Source organism: Leptosomus discolor, chromosome Z (assembly GCF_034619465.1).
Source record: "Leptosomus discolor isolate bLepDis1 chromosome Z, bLepDis1.hap2, whole genome shotgun sequence".
Lineage (NCBI taxonomy): Eukaryota > Metazoa > Chordata > Aves > Leptosomiformes > Leptosomidae > Leptosomus > Leptosomus discolor.
The window spans coordinates 75170722-75182519 of record NC_141419.1 but is presented as its reverse complement, the minus strand read 5'-3'; positions in this window follow the sequence as shown (position 1 = coordinate 75182519).

Below are 11798 nucleotides of genomic sequence, written 5' to 3'. Positions count from 1 at the left end.
TTTTATCTACTGCCTACAACAATCCAACACAAATTGATTTTCATAATCCCCATGTGCTTCCCTGAACTACCATCCACATACAGCACAAGCCAAAGCAGAGGAACCATTCTCTCATCAGTGGCTCACTCCACCATACTGACAGCAGCAACAAAACACAGAAAGGCACGATGAATACTCAAATCCAGCTAAAATTAATCAGGAGCTCAATTAGGCAGAAAGTAATTACCAAACCTGTAATTTGACTAGGACACAGTAGCAGATGTTCCTACTCTTGCATATAGTACCATGGGACCTTTAATTAGCTTAAAATAGCCTCATCTTTGGAATTCGCTTGCCATCCCCTTGGTCAATAACACTCTCAGTTTATTGAACTGCAAGGCCCATGTGTTTTCCTCAGCTGCACGATATTGGGAAAACTCCAGTGCATGATGTTAAACATATTTTAGATAGAATTATTGCATTTTTTTCAGAATTAGACTTACAGGAAGGATTTAGCCCAGCACTGCTTATGTAAGTCATAAAAAAGCCAAGCATGATAAGGCTCCTTTTTAAAGCAAGTCAATCCTGTACGCCTAAACCCACATTTTTAGATGTCACTAGATGCCTGGGGAGCAGGCTTTCTACCATCTCCTCCATATATTCTTGCAGAGGCAGGGATTCGGTGAAGATTCAGAAAGAAACACATCAGCTGCTAAGAGTCACTGACCCTCCTTTCTTGAACCTATTAGTTTCTCCAGGGAAAATTTTCATTTGGGTGTTGAACATGTAAGTTGTTATTCTGCTTTGTCCAACAAGATTTCATACCTCAATGATGTAACTTAAAGCTTTGTATTGAGCTCCATACCTTGAAACAGAATGAAATAAAATTTGAATGAAGAAGGATTGTTTCTAGACAATAAAATCCTGTATTCACTAAATCATATCTCTGTTGCCATGGAAATTGTAGAGATTTTACACCTTGGCATTTTGACTTCCGGATTATATAGGAGAAGGAGATGGACTAGGATAAGTTGGGCTGAGTATAACACAATGATTTGAACAGAGACTTCTTTCATAATTAAACCAAAATGTCAAACATAATCATGGAAAACACAGAAAAGATAAGTGGATTTTAATGTAAATATAGCATAAGCATTTATATCTTATGCCTCTTAAAATTACTATAAATTGCACCAACACCTCCATTTTTTCTGATTAAAGCTTGGTAATATTACCTAATGATACCTTATCTTATCAACAGCCCATGGAACAGTTACCCAAGCAGGTGAAATCTGTCTTTTAATGGTATAATAGTCAGGCCAGTTTTAGCCTAACTCATTATTAATACTTAAACGACTCATTGTTTTGCAGAGTGAGAGTTTACCCATAAAATGCATATTAGAAAACTAAAAAAATGTCAAATTTGTGATTTGAGGTTGTATTCAGCCATAATACAAGAAAATAACATTGATTATCACAGTGATCTGCTGTTCTACCTAATACTAAAACAGTATAAAAAGAAGTGTTCAAAAACATTGTCAGGTATTCTAATTATCAAATATGTGAAGAGTTGCCATGTAATCTCTGTTATTCCTTCATTTGAAATAGATATTGGCTGATTAAAATAGCAAACTTCTTTTTAAAAAGCAAAATGCATGTATGCCACTGGCAGAATTCATATGAAATCATGACTATAAGCAGGCTGCTAAAATTGCAGGGAGTGAATAATTTCATCCGGGTTAATCTCTAATGCTATGCAAGGGCTTCTGTACTACGGATGGTTGAGTGAAATGGACACTGAGCAGACCCCAGAGAGTTAATCCACCAGGGTTTGTTTTTCACAGTAACTGTTTTCAATAGGGCTAAACTACATGCTCTTTAGTGGCTGTGTATTTCAGTAGTGCGGTCCTACTTTCCTTGACAGTTGTCTCAATTTACAAAGTACTAAAAATTTAAATTTGTGTTATGGTCTTGATCCAAGCCAATTACAAAGGGCAGAGGGAGGGAAGTTAGGTATGTATGGCCAAAATGCAATGGACAATAAATAGGAGGAGGATTACAGATGACATATGGAACTTAAGTTCTACTGTGAATAATTACTTCAACTCTGCAGCCACAGTATACATGGTAGGGGGGTACTGTTACCTGAGAATCAGTGGCAGCGTATGTGCTGGAGCAGAATGTTATGAGCTTTCTTTATCAGGCTCTGGTATTTGGAACACAGTTGCTATCAAGCTGAGATACATGGCATTGCTCACTATACTGTGTGGAAAGAGAAGGTTCTGCTGTTCTGTTGAGGTAAGTCTGCAGTAGCTCCAAAGGAGTTATTTTGATCTTATAAAGGCAAAAAAAAATATGAATGTAAGAAATTTGCTGAATATAAAAGACACACACTACAGCAGCAGAGAAATGAGCATGACATCACCTACGCTGAAGTCAGCTTCCAGTTGTCCACTGCACAGGGAAACGGGTATAACAGCTGTTTGTTTGGGGGAGGTCTACACCATGTCAAAAAGAGAAAAAGAGTACAGGCCCACTCCCCTACAGCGACATTACAAAACAGAAGTGTGTACTCTGGATTTATAATCTGACATACACAGATCCACTGATCTTATGGTTACGCAAAGTCCCTGAATGAATGTGCTTGACACTACTACTAGTCTTGCCCTGCTAGCCGCCACTAGCTGCCAGCCATTGCATAGAAAAACAGAGCAATTTAGATTGGAAGAGATGTATGGACGTCATCCTGTCTAACAGGAATAATAAGAAGCAATTAGAAACAGCAATAACTTCTTAACCTAGTCTTTGAACAAATCCCGGAAGCTGAAGTTCCTCTAAAATTCTCAAAACCATTTCCAGGCACATTAAGGACAAGAAAATCACCACGAGCAGTCAGCATGTCTTCACCACTGGGAAGTTTTGCTTGACTAACTCAATAAACTTCTACGATAAAGTGACTGCCCTTGTAGATGAGGGGAGAGGAGTGGACTTACTGAAGTCCAGTGGGTACCTGGTCTTCAGTAAGGCTTTTGACACTGTCTCCCATAAGATTCTCATAGACAAGCTGTCGATGTTTGGGTTGGTTAAGCGGACAGTGAGGTGCATTGAAAACTGGCTGAATGGCTAGGCCCAGAGGATGGTGAGCAGTGGCTAGAACTCTAGTTGGAGGCCAGTAACTAACTGTGTACCCCAAGGGGTCGGTACTGGGTTCAGTTCTATTTAACATCTTCAGTAACGATCTGGATGATGGGCAAAGCATATCATCAGTTGTTGATCAGCTTGAGAGTAGGGAGGCTCTACAGAGGGACCTGGACAGGCTGGATCAATGGGCTGAGGCCAACTATATGAGGTTCAACATGGCCAAGTGCCGGGTCCTGTACTTGGGTCACAACAACCCCATGCAGCACTACAGGCTTGGGGAGGAGTGGCTGGAAAGCTGCCCGGCGGAAAAGGACCTGGGGGTGCTGGTCAACATGAGCCGGCTGAACATGAGCCGGCAGTATACCCAGGTGGCCAAGAAGGCCAACAGCATCCTGGCCTGTATCAGAAATAGTGTGGCCAGCAGGAGTAAGGAGGTGATCGTGCCTCTGTACTCGGCACTGGTGGGTCCGCACCTCGAATGCTGTGTGCAGTTTTGGGCCCCTCACTGCAAGAAAGACATTGAGGTGCTGGAGAGAGCGCAGAGAAGGACAACAAAGATGGTGAAAAGCCTAGAGAGTATGTCTTATGAAGAGCGGCTGAGGTAACTGAAGCTATTTATTCTTAAGAAAAGGAGGCTGAGGGGAGACCTTATTGCTCTCTACAACTACCTGAGAGGACATGGTAGAGAAGTAGGTGCTGGTCTCTTCTCACAGGTGATTAATGATTGAACAAGAGGGAACAGACTCAAGCTGCACCAGGGTAGGTCTAGAATAGACATTAGGAAAAATTTTTTCACTGAAAGGGTTGTCAGGCATTGGAGTAGGCTGCCCAGGGAGGTGGTTGAGTCACCATCCCTTAATATGTTTAAAGGTCGTTTAGATGTGATACTTGGAGATACGGTTTAGGGATGTGCTTGGTGGAGCAGAGTTGATGGTTGGACTTGATGATCTCAAAGGTCTTTTCCAACCTGAATGATTCTATCATTCTGTGATTCTATGACACAAAACTGAGAGGAGTGGCTGATATTACAGAGGTTTGTGCTGCCAATCAGAGGGACCTTGGCAGGGCAGGGAAATGGCTTGCCAGGAACCTCATGCAGTTCAACAGGGAGAAGTGCAAAGTCCTGCACCTGGTAAAGAATAATCCCAGGAACCCCAGCTGGGGAGGGCCACCCAGCTGGAAAGCTGCTTGGCAGAAAAGGGCCTTAGGGTCCTGGTGGACAGCAAGCAGGACTTGAGCCAGCAATATGCCCTTGCTGTAAAGAAGACTAATGGTATCCTGGGCTGCACTAGGCAAAGTACTGCCAGCAGGCTGAGGAAGATGATCTTTCCCCTCTACTCAGCATTGGAGAGGCCACACCTGGAGTACTGCATCCAGTCCTGGGTTCCTCAGTACAAGATCTCTCAACTTCTCCTCATATGTAATGTAGTCCAGCTCCTCAGTTATCCTGGTGGCCCTCCACTGGACTCACACCACTATGTCAGTGTCCTTGTGTTGGGGAACCCAAATCTGGACAGATGACACTAGATGCGATCTCATAAGTACCAGAGGTGAAGAATCATTTCTCTCAACTTGCTTAGTACGCTCTTGACAGTCCAGCCAAGTGCGTTTGCCAGAGTCATTTTGGTTCGGAACTTGATTGCTTGCTCCTCCATTCTAAGTGAACACTAAAGCACAGCCAAAGACGTTCTATGCTAGTGCATAAAAAATCGAATTCCCAAATATCAAGACCAAATATATAATTTTTAAATATGAAAAAATTCTGAATAGTCAATTTTCAAATATATCATAAAAATCGTTTCATGGGAGAGGATCTCTCATCATTTGGCTCCTAGAAACATTGACATGTTTTGTTTTGTTTTGTTTTTTGAGAACTCGGTTACTAACCCTCCTATCATGGAGGCATAGTTTTATTTTTGTCTACAAAGATATAAATAAAAACAGTCGCAAACAACAATATCTAAATGAGCCTTGGTCTTTCAAGACATGTTTTCCAGTTTTTAGAAGCTTGGAGCTTCTGATGCCTTCTGAAAGTGGGAGAGGGAAGGTCATCACTGGCATTACTGCAGAAACAAATTTATCAGTGGGAAATGAGAGGACCTGTCTGCTGCTCTCCTGGTAAAGTTTACTACTCCACTAGAGAGACTATAAAAGTGTTACCACCTCAGCACTGTCCTTTTCTTTCATAGAACACTGAAAGCAGAGAATAAACCCAAGTGCAGCCTAAGCTGCTGCTGATTTGTCTCCTTCAGCACTCATGTAAGGGTTTTGTTTTATGAAGTCCTCTACCCCCTTCATCCTTATTTCCATGCACAGTGAAAACCGCAGGAGTGCAAGGCCTCACATACCTGAGCACCATACACACACACTGGCTGATTAAACCAGATATGTGAAGCAATCCAACACCAGAGAAAGTCAGGACTTGGAGTAAATATGGTGCAGACGGACTGCATGCATGCTGTACCTAAAACTTCCCACTTAAGCTTACTCTAGCATTTCAATGACACTTAGTGCTGACAGGCAGTGGATGTAGTCCCTTAAATAGGAACATTCTTTTAACAGCCGGAGTTCCTCTGAAAGAAGATTTGAGATAAGATCAGAGACCATTCAATTATTTTCAGTATGCTACTGCAGCGTATTACCAGAAGTACTTTAAAACATTTGTACAGCCAGGAAGAAGTAGTGTCAGTTTATTGTATGCTACTATCCATACTGGAGTAATTAGATTGTTAAGCATTCATGCCCATCCAATCTTACGATTCATTTATCATTAAAAAAATACAATGATCCACAAGCAATTTAATTGAACGAGTCCTTCTTAGATTTGTGGATTTGCACTATGTCTTATGAGATGTTCATAGGCAAAACCACAAGGATTTAATTCACAGCCATCAGGTCACATTATTGGTTTTCCACAAAAATATTGTCCTATGTGGCTTCCTCAAGCACAGGAAAACCTGATTCTGGTCTTGCAATTTCTTTCTCCTGCAGTTTTTTGCGTAAACTGAGTCAAATAGACAAGAAAAGAGTTTTGTGATTTTGTGAACAACCTTACAGCATGAATTTCAAAACTTTTTGCATATTTTATGGCATATAGAAAGCAACAAGTGAAAACCTACAGGCCTAATCCAGCCTTGATCTTGTGCTCAAGAAATCAGTGAGTGTTATTTAATAGTGCCAAATCAAGGTCTAATTTTCAAAGCATCTGTATGTAAGCAGTTACATATATGTAAAAATTCATCACAGTTGTGGCCAATTCAAGGACAGTGCATGTACTGAGAAAAGCAGTAAATGCATTGTTCATACTGAACAATTCAACTGTCTCCACTTAGTGAGGCTGACAAATGTATTTATTTTGCAGATCCCTGGTAGATGTACCCTCATCTGATTCTTATAAAACTGCTTAAGTCTCTTGAGCTTGTGAAATATCATTTAGATCAATTAGATGAAGTGGAATCAAAAGAAGTATTCAGTGGCTAAGACAAGATAACATGGAGTAAATGTACCAGTAGATTGCACCACAACAAAATGACAAAACAGGCTATTTCATTCTAGACGTTAAATCCTTGCTGCTCACCTGGATCCTCAATTTTGGTCCTTAACTCAGAAGCTGATTAGGAGAATATGATAATTCAGGAAATTAAGTAACACATGCAGACTAGATTCACAGCAGGCATTTCTTCCAATACAGCAACTGGCACAGCTGGTCTCCAAGTGCAAGCAGTGGCACAGCACTAGGTCCTCCACTTCAAAATCACTCCCCAGTACATCAGGCATTTCATGCACTCCAGTCTTGAAAAAAATCCACCAAACAAAAAAACCCAGAATTCTGTATTTTGTTCAGTTGTCTATTCAAGTGTATGACAAATTGCTAAAAAAGATCTTTGCTTACAATAATGCCTTTTTACAAGTTGTTCCTCTTATTACTGAAAAGATTTAGATACAATTTATTCTGTTGAAAGTGACCTCCAGTTTGGATCTGGAATACTTAAAAGTAGTTCAAACACACAAGTTATAAAACCTGTGAGGATAAAGAAACAGGTTAATATAGAAGAGTGGCTGTATGGGTGTTTATACTAAACTTGAGTTCATGCCAAGTGTGAAGTAGATGTCTAGTTCAAAGGGCTCTTCGTGAACTAATAAAAGTGCGTGTATTCTCCCAAAAAAAACAGCGATTTTCAAATGTTATTAAATATTTCTCAACTTACACAATGTCCCGGGCAACCCCGGAGAATGGAGAATGTTATGAATAATTCTGTGCAGAAATGTTTATATAAACCTTGATGAACTGATGAAGGCTATGACAAGTTTTACTACTGTAGAAATATAACTTTTCTACCTGAAACCTCTCACAGAACTCAACGCATCAATTTGTTGTATCACTTTGCTAATGGCATCAGAACAACCAATAACATTATGGGATGTTGAAGTTAGATGGAAAGTCCAATGACTTCTGGCAGAGAAGATTAAATTTTGCTTATTGTTCTGGTTTTTGCCAAGAGACTGATCCTGGTACTTCAGACTGATACACAATCAGTGCACAACTTCTGTTTTTGATCTTCTCTTTCTCCACATATTTTAAATTCATCTTATTTGGAAAACGTATATCAGTAATACTATGTCAGGAACATTAGCATATCCCTATGAAAATTAGGAAAGGGACAAAATCTATCATTGGCTTAATTTCCCCTGGCTTCCCAGGAATTGGATTGGCAAAATTTATGTTCATTGTGAACATTTTGTTGGACATCCTTCACTTCAGAAGGCCCCTTTCTTTTTGAGTGGTATTATTTTGTTTAGAAATCTGTCCCATTTTAAGACTGCAGTCCAGAAAGCAGCATTTCTTTTCCTGCAAAACATTTGTTAGGTGCTCAGGACAAACCATTTACATTCCTGAACATATGCTAATTTGTTATTATTATAATAACTATGCATAGAATAAACAAACACTCAAAGCTTAACTCTTTCTGTTGCCATTGTATATAACTGGAAACCACTATGACAGCACTGGGAAAGATGATGTTTATTTTTCTCTAAATGTGAAGTATGCTTTGGAGGACACCTTTCAGAGGATGTGGGAAGAGTTCAGCACTCCCAGCATGTACTGAGCTGAGCTGTATCAACTGAGCTGAAAGTTGCTTAGTTCTTCCCAGGAAAAATTGAAGGCGGTTTAGGAACAGGTCTCCAGCTCTGACAGAGGTGGTAGCTCTCCAGGGGCATGGGAGGACTATGACCATGGAGTCAGAGCAAAGCTATGCCCCTGAAGAGAAGCTATAGGCTTGGAGTCCGCTTCTGAAATCCAGGGGTGAGAGGTCTCTTCTATATCATTACAGGTACAATGCCATCATCTTTCTTCTTTACACACCTTGGGAACAAAAACAGATGGAGACACATCCAGATCTGGAAAGCTACGCGGGCTCATGTGCCAAATGCCCTGGATGACAGCAATTGTAGGAAGACTCAGAAAAACTCCAGAGTATGTGGAAAATTCTAAAACACAGAAGCAACTAATGAAATTAGATATCCACAGGCTTTAGCAAGAGGAACAAGAAAGCATTCTAAGTACTCAGTTTATGTGGAGCAACTCTTCAGTTCCATCTTTCCTTAGACCAAATCCCAAGGGGCAAGTGCTGCATTATAGCCTCTGGAAAACAGGCAACGGGGATCACCCAAATTTTCCTCTTGAGACAGCATAGTTCACAGCGATCTTCTCTTGACAATAGCTCCAACTAAACACAATGTAAATATCATTATTAAACGTGATGTTTGGACTTCTAGACACTATCTACATTTCAGTATCTGGCCCTAAGGAAAAACGGATTTTTAAAACTAGACTGGAGTAAGATTTAGACTTTTTTACCATAACTAAACAGAATTACAAGAGGTTGAGGAAAACTGGATTTTCAGCGTTAGGATCTTACAGAAAGCAACTGTTAGTGGCCGATGAAGGCTGCAAACTTGATACCATTGAATCAATGACAATCTTTCTAGAGATTTCAGTGAGAAGAGGGTAACACTCCTACACTTACTTTAATAGTTGTTGCATAAGATTAAAGTCTGAAGAACTCTTTCCAGCCTTAATCACGATACTTATCTATGCTCTATATAAGATTCTTTTAAAAAATCTTACTTAGCAAGCCTAGAATCATTCCTTGAAATTACATGAATTAATTTATGTTCTCTCCCTTCTTTTTCTTACATAAGGATATTCGAGTTCTGACTATCTGGAACTAATTCTTAGTGATTTTTATCATTATCTTTACCAAACATTAATTGCAACAGAGATTTATGAATGGAAAGTAGGGTTTTTTCTTTAGCCTAAAATACCTTCATAAGCATGTGTGTGGGAGGACAGAAGATGTGATTTGCATTCACTTTTTCCCTCCCTGCCTCTAAAAAGCGTGACTTGAAAACAATAACCATCATAACAAGCAGTCCCTGCTATTATACAAAGTTAAAACAGGATTTCAGCAGGTTTTTTGCAACATTAGGTTTTGACATATAATTTCATCTAACCACAAAAGGGTCATCACAGGACCGGGACTTCAGTCTCAGAATGGATTTTCATGCTTTTTCAAGTTTTTTATATGTAAAGGGAGAAGCTCACTAGAACAGGTATGAACCCTGAAAAACACAGCACATGGATAATTAGTTCAAAAGTCACAAGGCATTTCTTGCTGAGAGATCAGTAATGGTTTGTGGACAGTTTTTTTATTTGGAAGAGGGGTTTTTTTGAGGAAAGCAGAAAAAAGGAATTTGTGGATAAAATATGTTTCATCTGAGAAGTAGGAAAAAATCCTTGTAATGAAAAATACTTTATATAATTTTCAGACTTTGATAAACAATTTCTTGCTACAAATCAATAGTTTTTGTAGTGATTTTGAAAAAAAAAAAAAAAAGAATTAATTATTTCGGATCTATGCAAAGTGAGGGCAATTTCAACCACAATTTTTTGAACAACAAATAACGGATTTCCAGGGTTTTTTACCAGTTCCAGTTCACAAGGCTATCTAAAAGCATTGTGAAGGTCTGTTATGCCTTTGCTGTATAGTATATAGCAGAAGATAATCCCTTTCTCAAAGAGCTGATTTAAGAAAAAGCTCATTGTATAGTGTATAAAATAGACAGGAAGGAGTTGAACGGGCTGATAAAGGAAGAACAGTGATACTTCTTACAAATATCATGAGAAATGGCAACATCTATATGTGACCTGAAGGATAATATGGAGCAAAGTGGAAGATGTCAGCAAAGATAGTGGTGGCAACAGCTAGTATTTGGAGCAGAGATGAAGACTTTTGATAAGCTGCAGTTCCTCACACCAATAACAGACGAATCAAGGCTTTGCTCCTGCTCCTGTGATGCTCAGAGGAGGACTGACCATGACTAGTTAATAGACTGACCATGCATCATCTCTTGCCATGTAGAATGAGCTGAGATACCTAAAAGGGAGCTAGCCTTGTACCCCATCTAATCCAGTCTTATCAGGTTTACTTTTAGCAGGTAACTGTGTATTTACTCCCTGATTTAGTCTTCTGCAGACACTGATTTAAATTTGTTTTGTGACATAAAGAATGGAAGAACTCCAGCTCAGGAAACGAAGCCTTAGTCATGTTTTTGTCTGAGGTATGCAGGTGCACTAGAGAAGCCAAGAAAGACCCAGAGAGAGCTGAGGAATGGAAACAATACGAACCATGACGCAGAAAGATATCAGTAGAAAAGTTTTTTAGCTCTGCTGAAAGGTTCTCTTCAGGAGGAAAAGAACTGTTATTACTATATAATGGATTAGACTACTTTTCTTTAAATAGACTTTCTGGTGATGGCTTTTAAAGACTCCTGGGTTTCAGGCATCATACCTATGCTGTATCACACTTTAATGTATTGGTACATTTGAAAAGTCACAATGGGCCATGAACTGAAGGGTGCTCTGCTCCTTCAGTTAGACCTACAATAGGGTAGTAATTAGTGTGATTTTCTTACATGTGTTATTGTTTAGGCAGTTGGCAATTGCTGGAAATTTGTAGAGGAAAAATGTTTTATCTGGCTCAGCTGCTAATATAAAGTCAGTGCAAAGCACAACTTATCTTCTAAGCTGATGAGAAAGAAAGATGTATTTAAGTTTTTAATCAGGCAACATCAGGGCAAGTAAAGCACAGTTTTACTTCGTCTCCCTTGACAGCCTTTGAATTCAGAAGCTGTGTATTTGGATAATACGGCATATCACCAATTGCAACCAAGCCTCACTTTCTGGAACTTCGTACAGATATAACTGTGCCACAAAGGTATGCTCTAATTATGCTAATCATGATGGCTTGACATTCACTCAGAGGACTCGCTCTGTATTCATCGGCAGCAAGAAAACTGTCAGAACAGCATGCTGCTACTTGGCTACTTCCTTAATAGCCCGCCAGCTTCTGTCAAAGGCTGAGTGTCCTGTTCCCATGCAGTTTGTCTAATCTTACAAGTTCTACAATTATTTTGTCATTGTGATGGCTGAAGGGTGGTCTGCAAAGACCCTGGTATTTTTCTAATTGTGGGTGGTATTTGGCAGCCTCTAGAACACTAGAGGAACGTATTATTTTTTTATTTATTTATTTTAAAGAAAAAAAAAATAATAGAACATTTAATGGGGAAAGGACAAAAACCCAGAAAACATTATAATCCACAGTATATGAAAATCG